Consider the following 13,822-nt stretch of genomic DNA (forward strand, 5'->3'; position numbering starts at 1 on the left):
AACTGTACAAGGTGCTGGGGAGACCATATCTGGGTACTGTCAGCAGTTCTAGTCCCCTTATTTAAGAAAAATATTATTTAATTGGAGGCAAATCGGAGAAAATTCACTGAGATGATCCATGGTATGGAGAGGTCCACTTGGAGGGAATGAGCAAAGTCTAAACAGGTTGGGACTCTTTCACTGGAGTTTAGAAGAAACAGAGATGGTCTCTTTGAAACATTGTGTATCCCTATATTTGACAGGGTAAGTACTGAGAAGCTGCTTCCCTTCATGAGAGAGTTTAGGACCAAAGCAGTCTCAAAATAAAGAAATGGCAGGTTAAGACTGAGACGAAGAGGAATTTCTTCTCTCAGAGGGTTGGGAGTCTTTGGAACTCTCTGGGAGAAAGTGAGGACTGCAGATGCTGGTCAGTCAGATTTGAAAAGTGTGGTGCTGGAAAAGCACAGCAGGTCAGGCAGCATCTGAGGGGCAGGAGAATCAATGTTTCAGGCATAAGTCCTTCATTAGGAATTCCTGGCTGCTTTTAATTTCTGGGAACATTCATATAGAATATTGGCAGAGTCCCTGGTTGTTACATTTACGAAATTCTTTCTGATCTTCCTTAATTTACTGATAGCCAGCAAAACGAAATGTCTGGGAACTTCTCATGCTGGGTGTGACAATATTGTGGCTTTAAGAGGTTATTTTGTCCTTTCTGTTTGAAAGAGAAGTGTTAAGACAGAGCTGTCTATTTGGAAAGCCAATAACGTAAATGGCTTGTGAGGCCTTGGGGCTTTTTAAAAAGACGTTAGAATAGTAGAAGCAGCCTGAATGGGTGGGGTCAAGCTCCCACACAACCAGGATTTTTAGTTTCTTAGTTTGTCAGTAGCAGTTGTTGTTGGGTCTGTTGCTGTAGTACATCTCTCTCTGCTACATTCTGTCGGAGCTGTCTTAGTGTTTTTCCTGCTGAGCTGCTGGAGTTACATACGAGTCAAACTGTTTTCTGAATTTGCCGGTTTGCCAACGGTGTGTTTATGGTGTGTTCCTATTTTGGAACAGACACTAGTTAGTAGGTAACTATTCTATTAAGCTTTCTAATAGAGTTACAGCTAAGCCAATTCTTTTCTTTACTTATTTTCACTATAGTGTTTAATTAAGTTGTATTCCACCATTTTGCCAGGGTGGCGAGGAGAGAGGGTGAGCTGAAGCAAGGGCTGCCGGGAAGGTAAGGGCTTAATTTATATTTGGGGAGTGGCTAAACCCAAAATACTACACGTGTAATATCTCCCTCCTCCACCCCCCCACCTCCTCTAACTGGAAGAAAAAGACTCTGTAAGGTAAGGCTTTTATTTCTTTCTTACATTTTTTTTCATATATTTAAGTGCATTGTTTGGGTTTAGTTAGTTCATAAAAAGCTAAGCTTACAATGGCAGGGGACCTCAGACTCATGGCATGTGCCTCTTGCTTGATGTGGGAACTTAGGAATGTGTCTGATGTTCCTGACTCTTACACTTGCAAGAAGTGTGTCCAGCTGCCGCTCTTGTTTGACCACATGACGGCTCTGGAGCTGCAGATGGACTCACTGTGGAGCATCCGCGATGCTGGGGAGGTCATGGATAGCACGTTTAGTGAACTGGTCACAACGCAGATTAGAATTGCTGAGGGAGACAGTGAATGGGTGACCAAAAGACAGAAAAAGAGTAGGAAGGCCGTGCAGGTGCCCAATACAGTCATCTCCCTCCAAACTAGGTATACCGTTTTGGATACTGTTAGGGGAGATGGCTCACCAGGGGAGGGCAGCAGTTGTCAAGATCGTGGCACCGTGGTGGGCACTGCTGTTCAGAAGGGCAGGTACAAGATTCATAGGGCCATAGTCATAGGGGATTCTATTGTGAGGGGAGTAGATAAGCGGTTCTGTGGCTGAAAACAGGACTCCCAGATGGTATGTTGCCTTCCAGGTGCTCGGGTCAGGGATGTCACTGATCGGCTGCAGAGCATTCTAAAAAGGGGAGGGTGAACAGCCAGTTGTCTTGGTGCATATAGGCAGCAACGATATAAGTAGAAAACAAGATGAGGTGCTGAAAGAGGAATTCGGGGAGCGAGGAGAGAAGTTAAAGAGGAGGACCTCAAAGGTAATGATCTCGGGATTACTACCAGTGCCATGTGCTAGCCAGCATAAAAAAGAAAGAATAGGCAGGATGGACACGTGGTTTGAGAGATGGTGCAGGAGGGAGGGGTTCAGATTTGTTGGACATTGGGACCGGTTCTGGGGGGGGTGGAGTTGCATTGCTGGTCAGGGACGATATCACGGCTGTGGTAAAGGAGGAACAATTGAGGTCTTGGGTAGTGAGGCATTACGGGTGGAGCTGAGAAATAAGAAGGGTGCAGTTACATTGTTGGGGCTGTATTACAGGCATACCATCAGTGAGCGTGAGATAGAAGAACAAATAGGTAAACAGATTATGGAAAGATGTAGAGGCAAGAGTGGTGATTTTAATTTTCCCAACATTGACTGGGATACACTTAGCGTCAGAGGTCTGGATGGGGTAGAATTTGTAAGAAGCGTCCAGGAGAGTTTTGTAGAGCAGTGTGTCAATAGTCCGACAAGGGAAGGGGCCGTATTGGACCTGGTACTGGGAAACAAGCCAGGACAGGTGGTAGAAGTTGCAGTGGGGGATTTCTTTGGGAATTGTGACCACAATTCTATAAGTTTTAAAATACCCGTAGATAAACATGAGAGTGATCCTAAAGGAAGAGTACTAAACTGAGCCAAGGTCAATTATATCAAAATTAGGCAAGAGTCGGAAATGTGGATCGGACATTGAAGGGAAGTCCACATTTGAGATGTGGGAGGCTTGAAAAGAAAGGTTAAAGATAGTGCAGGACAGGCATGTCCCGTTGAAGGCAAAGGATAGGAAAGGCAAGATTTGTGAACTGTGGATGGCAGGAGAAATTGTACGACCAGCCAAGAGGAAAATGGAAGCATACATTAGGTCTAGGCAGCTAAGAACAGAACGAGCCCTGGAGGAATATCGGAAGAATAGGACAAGTCTTAAATGAGGAATAAAAGGGGTCATGAAATAGCTTTAGCAAGCAGAATTAAGGAGAATCCCAAAGCAATTTATTCTTATATAAGAGCAAGATTTGTGAACCATGGATGACAGGAGAAATTGTACGACTAGCCAAGAGGAGAAGGGAAGTGTACATAAGGTCTAGGCAGCTAAGAACAGAACAGGCCCTGGAGAATTATCGGAAGAGTAGGACAAGTCTTAAATGAGGAATCAAGTGGGCTAAAAGGGGTCCTGAAAATAGCTTTAGCAAGCAGAATTAAGGAGAATCCCAAAGCGTTTTATTTTTATATAAGAAGCAAGCGGGTAACTAGAGAAAGGATTGGTCCACTAAGGGATAATGAAGGAAGGCTGTGTGTCGAACCTGAGAGAATGGGTGAGATTCTGAATGATTACTTTGCATCAGTGTTCACTGAGGAGTGGGACATGATGAATCTTGAGATTAGAGACAGAAGTTTGATTAGTCTGGATCATGTTGACATAAGTCGGGAAGATGTGTTGGGTAGGTTAGAGGTTATTAAGGTGGATAAATCCCCAGGACCGGATGGGATCTATCCCAGGTTGCTGAGGGAGGCAAGAGAGGAAATAGCTGGGGCCCTGACAGATATCTTTGGGCATGCTGAAATACAGGTGAGGTGCCAGAGGACTGGAAGGTTGCTCATGTTGTCCCCTGTACAAGAACGGTAGTAGGGATATTCCAGATAACTACAGTCCAGTGAGCCTGACGTCGGCGGTGGGAAAGTTGCTGGAGAGGGTACTGAGGGATAGGATCTATTTATATTTAGAAAAGAATGGGCTTATCAGTGATAGGCAACATGGTTTTGTGCAGGAGAGATCGTGCCTTACCAACTTAATAGAGTTCTTCGAGGAAGTGACCAGGTTGGTAGATGAAGGAAGGGCTGTTGATGTCATATAGTGGACATTAGTAAGGCATTTGGTAGACTAATAGAGAAAGTGAAGTCACATGGTATGCAGGGTGTTCTAGCTAGGTGGATAAAGAACTGGTTGAGCAACAGGAGACAGAGAGTAATAGTTGAAGGGAGTTTCTCAAAATGGAGAAAGGTGACCAGTGGTGTTCCACAGGAGTCAGTGTTGGGGCCACTGTTGCTTGTAATATACATAAATGATCTGGAAGAGGGCACTGTTGGTATGATCAGCAAGTTTGCAGATGACACAAAGTTTGGTGGAGTAGCAGAAAGCATAAGGGACTATCAAAGAATATAGGAGAATATAGATAGACTGGAGAGTTGGGCAGAAAAGTGGCAGAAGGATTTCAATCCAGACAAATGTGAGGTAATGCATTTAGACAAGTCTAATTCTAGAGCGAATTATACAATGAACGGAAGAGCCTTGGGAAAAGTTGATGGGCAGAGAGATTTGGGAATGCAGGTCCATTGTACCCTGAAGGTTGCTACACAGGTGGATAGAGTAGTCAAGAAGGCATATAATATGCTTGCCTTCATTGGACGGGGTCTTGAGTATCAGAGCTGGCAAGTCATGTTAAAATTGTACAATACATTGGTTCAGCCGCATTTAGAGTACTGTGTACAGTTCTGGTCACCACATTATCAAAAGGATGTGAACGCTTTAGAGAGGGTGCAGAGAAGGTTTACGAGGATGTTGCCTGGTATGGAAGGTGCTAGCTGTGAAAAGAGGTTGAGTAGGTTAGGTTTATTTTCAATAGAAAAAAGGAGATTGAGGGGGGACCTGATTGAGGTCTACAAAATCATGAAGGGTATAGAAGACAAGGGTGGATAGAGACAAGCTTTTTCCCAGGGTGAAGGATTCAATAATGAGAGGTCACGCTTTCAAGGTGAGAGGTGAAAAGTTTAAGGGGGAATATATATGGCAAGCACTTCACACAGAGGGTGGTGGGCTTTTGGAATGCATTGCCAGCAGAGGTGGTAGAGGCAGGCATTTAAGATTCATTTAAGATGCGTCTGGACAGATGCATGAGTAGGTGGGGAGCAGAGGGGCACAGATGCTTAGGAATTGACTGACAGGTTTAGACAGTAGATTTGGATCGGCTCAGGCTTGGAGGGCCGAAGGGCCTGTTCTTGGGCTGTACATTTTCTTTGTTCTTATTTTCTTTGTTCTTTGTATTTTGCTTAACATCAAGTAGTCTGACCAATTGAGTTACATCTGGAATGCGGCACCTTACATTTACCTTTAAAATACGGAATAGTAAGATTAGATTAGATTAGATTAGATTAGATTAGATTAGATTAGATTACTTACAGTGTGGAAACAGGCCCTTCGGCCCAACAAGTCCACACCGACCCGCCGAAGCGCAACCCACCCATACCCCTACCCCTACATTTACCCCTTTTTAACCTAACACTACAGGCAATTTAGCGTGGCCAATTCACCTAACCCGCACATCTTTGTGACTGTGGGAGGAAACCGGAGCACCCGGAGGAAACCCACGCAGACACGGGGAGAATATGCAAACTCCACACAGTCAGTCGCCTGAGTCGGGAATTGAATCCGGGTCTCTGGCGCTGTGAGGCAGCAGTGCTAACCACTGCGCCACTGTGCCGCCCACTAAGGGTGTAGGGTACCTTTTTAACATATTTTGAGAAGGTTTGGTCTGGTCCATAACATCGGTATCAGTCTTTTCTTTATTTCTTCTTTCATGAGCCAATATTTATTAATATCCCTCTTTGACACTGGCGGTGTGCTTATCTCAAACTTAGATAATGGCCTTTCCCTCGATTTTTATTTCGCATCTAATTATATTTCACAGTTTCTCACAGGATTGGAAATTGTTTCGACAAAAGAGGAACAAATTTGTTTGAGAGAGTTTTCAGACTCTCCGCAAATGGTCCTTTCCACAGTCTGCCTTTCCTTTACACCCACTCTTGCTCAGGATTCTGATGATAAATGCTGTGTATGCAGAATATGCTGAGAAACTTGAATAGCTCTTAAAAGATACACACTGGGAATTGGGCTTAGACAAACAGAAATGCGCATGTTGCAGCAGTAACTCCTCTGTGGAGAGTATAACCAAATTATGATATAATTGGTATAAACAAAGTGTTCCACATCAGGTGGCATTCAAACAAACCTATTTCCTATTATTTACCAAAATCTCTCGAATCTTCAATTACAACAGGGTAGTCTGAAGAATGCATTTTCCCTGCATTTAATCTGCACCTAGCATAATGAGAAACTGCAGAATCACTAATGATAAAATGCTGTTGAATGGAAGTTAGCAGTTCCACATACTGAACAGCAAATGGAAAAATATTCATAAATCAGTCAAACTTAAAACTGATTTCTTCACATGTCCGTTAAAGCTTTTTCCTTCTCCCATCTCACACAAGCAAGCACTGAACAGAAAATCTCACAGAGGACTCTAACTAGAGATGCAGTAGTTGAGAGCTCTTCTCTTATCCCTTGACTTTACACTCACTCCTGGGAATAAATTCCCAGTGAGAATTGGGCAGAAAAATGTCGAACTGATGAGGGAATGCACTCAATTGTTTCTTCCATCTTTCTCTTGGCTTCAGTTAAGCTAAGGTCCAGATGCTGCCATATAGAGGCTCCTCAGATGACAGTTTGCAAATTTATTTTTTTAGATTGAATGCGGTTCTGTACTAAATGTAGGATGATACAGCACAGAAGGAGTCCATGAGGCGCATCAGGTCTTGGTTAGCTCCTCCATAGAACTATTCATTAATCCCAGTCCCCTTCTCTTTCTTCCAAAGAACTTTCAGGCAATGTATTCCAGATCACAAAAACTCACCCTATAATAAGGTGTCTCCTCATACTATCCCAGTTCTCTTGACCGTAACCTTACATTTATGACCTTTGGTTACTAACCCTTTTGGAAACAGCTTCCCCTTATTTATTTAACCAAATGTCTTCATCTGTGCATCTCTAGCCATTCAGAAGCCTTTGGACATTTTTCCTTTACACCCCCACCCCCACCCCCCCACCCCCCGACGCCACAAAGGTAGTTGCCTGCTCAATAGCCAAATCATCCATTCTCTGAGCGTCTTCCTATTATGGTTTCATTCCCAACTTTTGATTACAGTCAGATCCCTTTTCAGCTCACTGAAGTTAACTTCACATCCTGTTAAGGGTGTTTAACCTTGATCCTCCCCTACCTTTTTCCCTAAATATTTTAAACCTGATCACCTTCTGATGATGGTTCCCCAAATGCTCTTTATGAAAACACTTCCCATTTGCTCCATTTCACTCCCCAAAACTATACCTAACACCACTTTCTTTCTTTTTCAGGTGGCAACATATTTACCAAGAAAATTATTTTGGACCAATTTAAGACATCGTATTGCTTTTTATACTTTACATTTGCTCTTCCTGCTTATTGACTTGTCAAAGACACCCATTACCAATTAAATCTACAATTCTTGCATCTTGCTGACAAATTGCCAACAAATTGTTTTTTGCACTTCTTCCCATTATTTGGAGACCTATGTTATCTCTCCAACATTCTAACGGCTCTTCTATTGATTCCACTTGAATAGATAATGGGTGAGATTTCCCTGAAAGTGAGTTTCACAACACCTCGCCCACTTAGTTAAGGGAACTTCCTCACGGAAGCTTCCCCTCTTCAGCTCATTAATAGCCAGGTCATTGGGCACATTTCATAGAGAATTTCACAGTGAGGTGAAACCTTCTAGTATGCATCTCTGGTGCAATGTTTAAGACCTAACTGTCCACTATTTCAGATACTGCAAACCAGCAACACCTCCCCACACTGTAGTGTCTGAGCCCCATCACCAAAGACGTGGTCCTGAAGAAAAGCCAGTTAACTCACTGCTCCTCAGACAGACATCTTGAGGTGTTGGCAGATGGGAGATAGTGGGTAAGAGAGCGGTATTTTTCCAGTGGACTGCCACAGGACACAGTTGCACTTTATAGAAGCAGCCTGCATACAGACCGCAACATGGATCATTACAGCATCGCAGGTCAGGTAAGACGTGCAGTAATGTAGAGAGTTCTGGTGAACTTTTTCACTCCCTGTTATGGCTTGAGTAATGGCGTAAAAAGTGAAAATGTACAGCAAGAATGAAAATATATGATTCCTAATCTCAGCAAAACTTCCTGATTTCTCTTCAAATTATAAATGACAATTTCAGGATCTCACCACTGTCTCTTATTTCTAGGCATTTACATCTCATTAAAACCTCAACACACCTTATCCCATATGGCATTTCCAATTCATCCCTCCTAGACTGAGAAGCTAGATATTATAAATTCCCAGCAGATACCTAAAAGCTGTAGCCGTCATACAACTACGTCCCGAGGTGCTCCATGGCCTACCACTGTCCTCAATCCTTCATCCACACAAGTCAACATCAAACCTCTCAAGTTTAGTCTCAGGCTAACTTAGATACCACTTTACTTAGAATTTACTTTGAAGCTCTGGGACACCCATACATTTTGTGTTACTGACAAGTCACTGTATGCAGGGACAGGCACCCATCTCATAGATCTGTGTAATTATGACTATGAGCTTAATTTATTAGTGTTTATTCACTTTGACCTTACTTGGAGATCACCAATCTCTCTTTATTTCGTATTGTTTTTTGAGTACATCACTTACTGACTTTCAAAGCTGACTTATGGATTGCCAGGTTCTGTGTGGTTCACATTGTTTTCTTGGACACATAGTTTTTACCGCTATTAACCAAAGATATTAAGGGTCAAAATTAGGCCACAGATCAGAACCTGACCTCATTGATGGTGGAATAGGCTCGAGGGGCTGAATGGTCTACTCCTGTTCCTATGTTGAATGAGGAATTGAAAGGGTTGGTTAGTAAGTTTGCTGATGATATGAAGGTTGGTGGAGTTGTGGATAGTGTGGAGGGCTGTTTCAAGTTGCAATTGGACATTGACAGGATGTAGATTTGGGTTGAGAAGTGGCAGATGGAGTTCAACCTGGAAAAGTGTGAAATGTTTCATTTTGGAAGGTCGAATTTGAGTGCAGAATACAAGGTTAAAGGTAAGATTCTTGGCAGTGTGGAGGAACAGAGGGCTTTTGGTGTCCATGTCCATAGATCCCTCAAAGTTGCTGCCCAAGTTGATAGGGTTATTATGAAGGTGTATGGTGTATTGGCTTTCATTATCTTGGGGATTGAGTTTAAGAACTGCAAGGTTATGCTGCAGCTCTATAGAGCCGTGGTTAGACCACACTTGGAATATTGTGTTCAGTTCTGGTCACCTCATTATCGGAAGGATGTGGAAGCTGTAGAGAGGGTGCAGAGGAGATTTACCAGGATGCTGCCTGGACTGGAGGTCATGTCTCATGAAGAAAGGTTGAGGGTGCTCGGGCTTTTCTCATTGGAGTGAAGAAGGATGAGAGGTGGCTTGATAAAGGTGTACAAGATAATGAGAGACGTAGATAAGTGGATAGCCAGGGACTTTTTCCCAGGGCGAAAATGGCTATCACAAGGGGGCATAATTTTAAGGTGACTGGGGGAAGATTTAGGGGAGGTGTCAGAGGTGTCTTCTTTACACAGAGAGTGGTGGGTGCTTGGAATGCACTGCCAGCAGTGGTAATAGAATCAGATACATTGCGAACATTTAAGTGACTCTTGGATAGGCACATAGATGATAGTAAAATAAAGGGTATGTAGGTTAGTTTGATCTTTGAGTAGGATAAAAGATGGGCACAACATTGAGGGCCAAAGGATGTTTACTGTTCTATGTTCTGTGGTCTGTGCTCCTATGTTTTAGTGTCAGCCTCTGTGGATTGCATTGCCTTTTAGTGCAGAGGAAGATGCAGACAGTGTGGAGCACTGACCACCTAACCTATCAGTCAGATGGTGGGTGGAGATGTTGCTGTGTGGCACTGTGATGCATCAATGTTAAATCTGTGTCTGTTGTTTATGCAGTAAACACACTGCTTGTGCTTCAAACTAATGATGATACAAGAAGGTCAAAGTGGGGCAGTTGTAGCGAAATGAAGTGGGACTACAGTCAGTCATTCAATCAGTCAGGGGGTAATGCCCACAGTCAGTTAAGGGGCTCATCCTGTTCCAGTTCAGGGGATTGGTAAAAACACTTGGTCCAACCAGAGTTCAGGATCCGGGTCCTTGCATGTGAAGTGGGCTGAGAAAATGCTGTATATTTTCTGAGGGCAGAGTAAAACATGTGGATTTAGAAGCTCTAGTAGTACAAGTGCAGTAATCATGCTTCTACTAATTCACCAATTCCATCCATCTGCCTTCAAGTTGCATTTCGATGGCAGGTCATCTATTGTTAAAGACCTGAGAAATAAAAATTATGGGCTCAAGCAGATAATTGAGTCAGCTTTGCCCCTGAGGTCCCTTCTAAATCTTTCTCCTTAAAAACATGCCCTTTATATTTGAACTCGCCCACCTTAGGGGCGGTACCTTTGCTTTTCACCTTATATTTTAGATTAGATTAGATTCCCTACAGTGCGGAAACAGGCGCTTCGGCCCAGCAAGTCCACACCCACCCTCCGAAGAGTAACCCATTTCCCTCTGACTAATGCACCTCGCATTATGGGCAATTTACCATGGCCAATTCACCTGACCTGCACCTCTTTGGTCTGTGGGAGGAAACCAGAGCACACGGAGGAAACCCACGCAGACACGGGGAGAACGTGCAAACTCCACACAGACAGTCACGCAAGGCTGAGAATCGAACCTGGTGCTGTGAGGCAGCAATGCGATCCACTGTGCCACCCCTCATGGTTTTATAAACCTTCACAAGGTCAGTCTTCAACTTCTGGCACTCCAGTGAAAAAGGTCCCAACCTATCCAGCCTTTCCTCATAACTCAAACCCTCCAGTCCTGGCAACATCCTTGTAAGTCTTTTCTGAACCCTCTCCAATTTAATAATATCTGACTCCATCTTTCCACCTTGGACACCAGACACCATCCTCTCAGGCAGGCTTCACTGGCAGGAACTGCATGCTACCTCCATCCATGTACCAGACTCATCCCCTTTCTAAAAATCTCCAGTCCACTTACAGTTCAGTTCTGCACTTCAGTGCTGCATTATGCAGTGCACAAAGTCTACTGTCAGTATGTATTGCACAAAAGGACAGACACCCAACTCATCGATTGGACAAGGCTGGCTCTCGGGGATCTCTGCTTGCCCTCTTAATTTATGCTTATCACCACCCCTGCTCTACCCTGCCTTGCTTTGCCTCCTTAGCCAAGGATTAAGGCCTCACAACACTTTCTACTTTGACTTCACTTTTAGCCAAGACAGGAAGCCAAGCAGTTTGTCATGGCTGGGGTCAGGGAAGGCAAAAGTAATGTTGGCCTTTATTTCAAAGGGAAAGGAATATAAAAGTAGGGAGATTTTGCTAAATCTATATAGGGAATTGGTCAGACCACAGCTGGAATACATTAACAGTCTTCGACCCCTTATCTGAGGATCAATAGACTGACATATTGGATACAGTCCATAGAAGGTTCACGAGGGTGATACCAAGTACTGTGTAGAGGAATTCCTTTATTCGGAAAGATTGAGCAAATTAGATATGTACTTGCTGGAATATAGAAGAATGAGAGGTGACCTCATTTAACCATACAAGATTCTTCTGGAAGGTTCATTTCCAGACATTTCATCACCCTACTAGGTAACATCTTCAGTGGGCCTCAGGCGAAACACTGCTGATAATTCCTGCTTTCTATTTATATGTTTGGGATACTTTGGGTTGGTGATGTCATTTTCTGTGGTGAAGTCACTTCCTGTTCTTTTTCTCAGGGTGTGGTAGATGGTGTCTAACTCAATGTGACTGTTGATAGAGTTCTGGTTGAAATGCCATGTTTCTAGGAATTCTCGTGCATGTCTTTGCAGCTCAACCTGAGCTACAAATCTTCTCAAAACTCACTGATACAAGATTCTTAGAGAGAGGGAGTGAAAGAGAGACCCAAAAGATTGAAATACTCGTTATCAAAGGTATCTTTTCATGCAAAACATCTTCACAGTAAAAAGAAAGAAGATGACCCAGGGAGATCTTCATTTAGAAGAATACAGGCATCGCAGATGACATCCGCTGTATGATTTTGAAATTAGGTTGATGTAATTTTAATAGGAGTTTTATTGGATCAGTATATTATTATCGAGTTGGAGGCGGATAGTAAGCAGTTAAGAGAAAGGGCTGGCGCTCAGAGTTGTGAATAGTTGTTGTTTAATGTTCACTTGTAGAGTTAAAGAATAAATTGATATTATTTTTGTTAAGTAGTGGAATCTGGGAGTTCGCCGTCTCTCATATATTTTAACACATTATGAGGTGAGGTGAGCTTTTCTGAGTGTTTAGTTTAATTAACAGAGGGGTTCACTGCTGTATCGTAACAATATTTTTCCCAAGTTTCACGCCTTTGCCCACATCGTTCAAAATCACGGAAAATTCTGTCCGGTGCTTTTGATGCTCAATTATATCATTCTGTTCCATGTAATGAATGAGGTTGAAACACTTTGTATAACCTAAATGAAGGAACATGCTCTCAGCCACACAGATTTCAAAAGAATCTTACTAGAGTTGAACAAGCTTGATATTCAATTAAGCCCAACAATCTCTGCTCTTTCACTTCCTCTTCCAATTTCTATCAGCTTAAGGTTAGAATCTCACAATAGCCCACAGGTAACCAGGCAACCACACACAAAGATTTCTTCCTTGCAGCTGGTACCAACCTTGAGCAAGATGCTCGTAGAACATAGAACAACACAGCGCAGAACAGGCCCTTTGGCGCTCGATGTTGTGCCGAACTGTGAACTATTCTCAGATTGTCCATCTACACTATCCCAAAATCATCCATGTGCTTATGTAAGGATTGTTTAAATCTCCCTAATGTGGCTGAGTTGACTACATTAGCAGGTAGGGCATTCTATGCCCTTACCACTCTCTGTGTAAAAAACCTGCCTCTGACATCAGTCTTAAATCTATCACCCCTCAATTTATAGTTATGCCCTCTCGTACACACTGACGTTCATCATCCTAGGAAAAAGACTTTCACTGTCTGCCCTATCTAATCCTCTGATCATCTTGTACGTCTCTATCAAATCCTCCCTTAGCCTTCTTCTTTCCAATCAGAACAGACCCGAGTCTCTCAGCCTTTCCTCATAAGACCTTCCCTCCAGACCAGGCAACATCTCCTCTGCACCTTTTCCAATGCTTCCACATCCTTCCTGAACTCTGGGGACCAGAACTGTACACAATATTCCAGGTGTGGCCGCACCAGCATTTTGTTTTTTTAGCTCAAGGCTGTATTTCTGAGATTTGTTGTCCTAAGTTAAACTGATTGACTTTTAGATCTTTTAAAGAACAGATGTGATATTGTGGATTAATTACAAGAATCATGGAGTTGGATTTTGATAGAGTTGACAGACATGTAGAAACAGTGGACATGGTCTAATTCTAGGATTTCTGGCTCCATTCCCAGTGCCCCTCAATGTTCACAAGTATGGGAGAAAGGTGTGGGGCAGCAAACCTGTGCCAGGCACATCAAACACAAAGATTGCTGGATCACAGTAGGTCACGCTGTGTCTGTGGAGAGAGAGCAGGCTAATGTTTCACGTCTAGATGACTCTTCATCAAAGCTGTACCATGCATAACACACCAACTGGCTCAGTTTCAAATATAGGCTTCTTTCAGGATTTGGGGATTGGGCTAACATAGTGGGAGGGTTTGCTGCTGGAGTCCCTGGGAAACAGGATCTCCCATAGGTCAGCCTGGAGAATGGTCTGCAGTGAGGTTCGCTGAATCGTGGGATCACAAGCTGTCTTCTCTGAGACATCCCCATTCTGCAGTTATGAGTTGAAGT

The sequence above is a fragment of the Chiloscyllium plagiosum genome, unplaced genomic scaffold (genome assembly GCF_037043375.1).
Source record: "Chiloscyllium plagiosum isolate Xiang-an unplaced genomic scaffold, Cpla_swu_hap1 HiC_scaffold_2, whole genome shotgun sequence".
NCBI lineage: Eukaryota > Metazoa > Chordata > Chondrichthyes > Orectolobiformes > Hemiscylliidae > Chiloscyllium > Chiloscyllium plagiosum.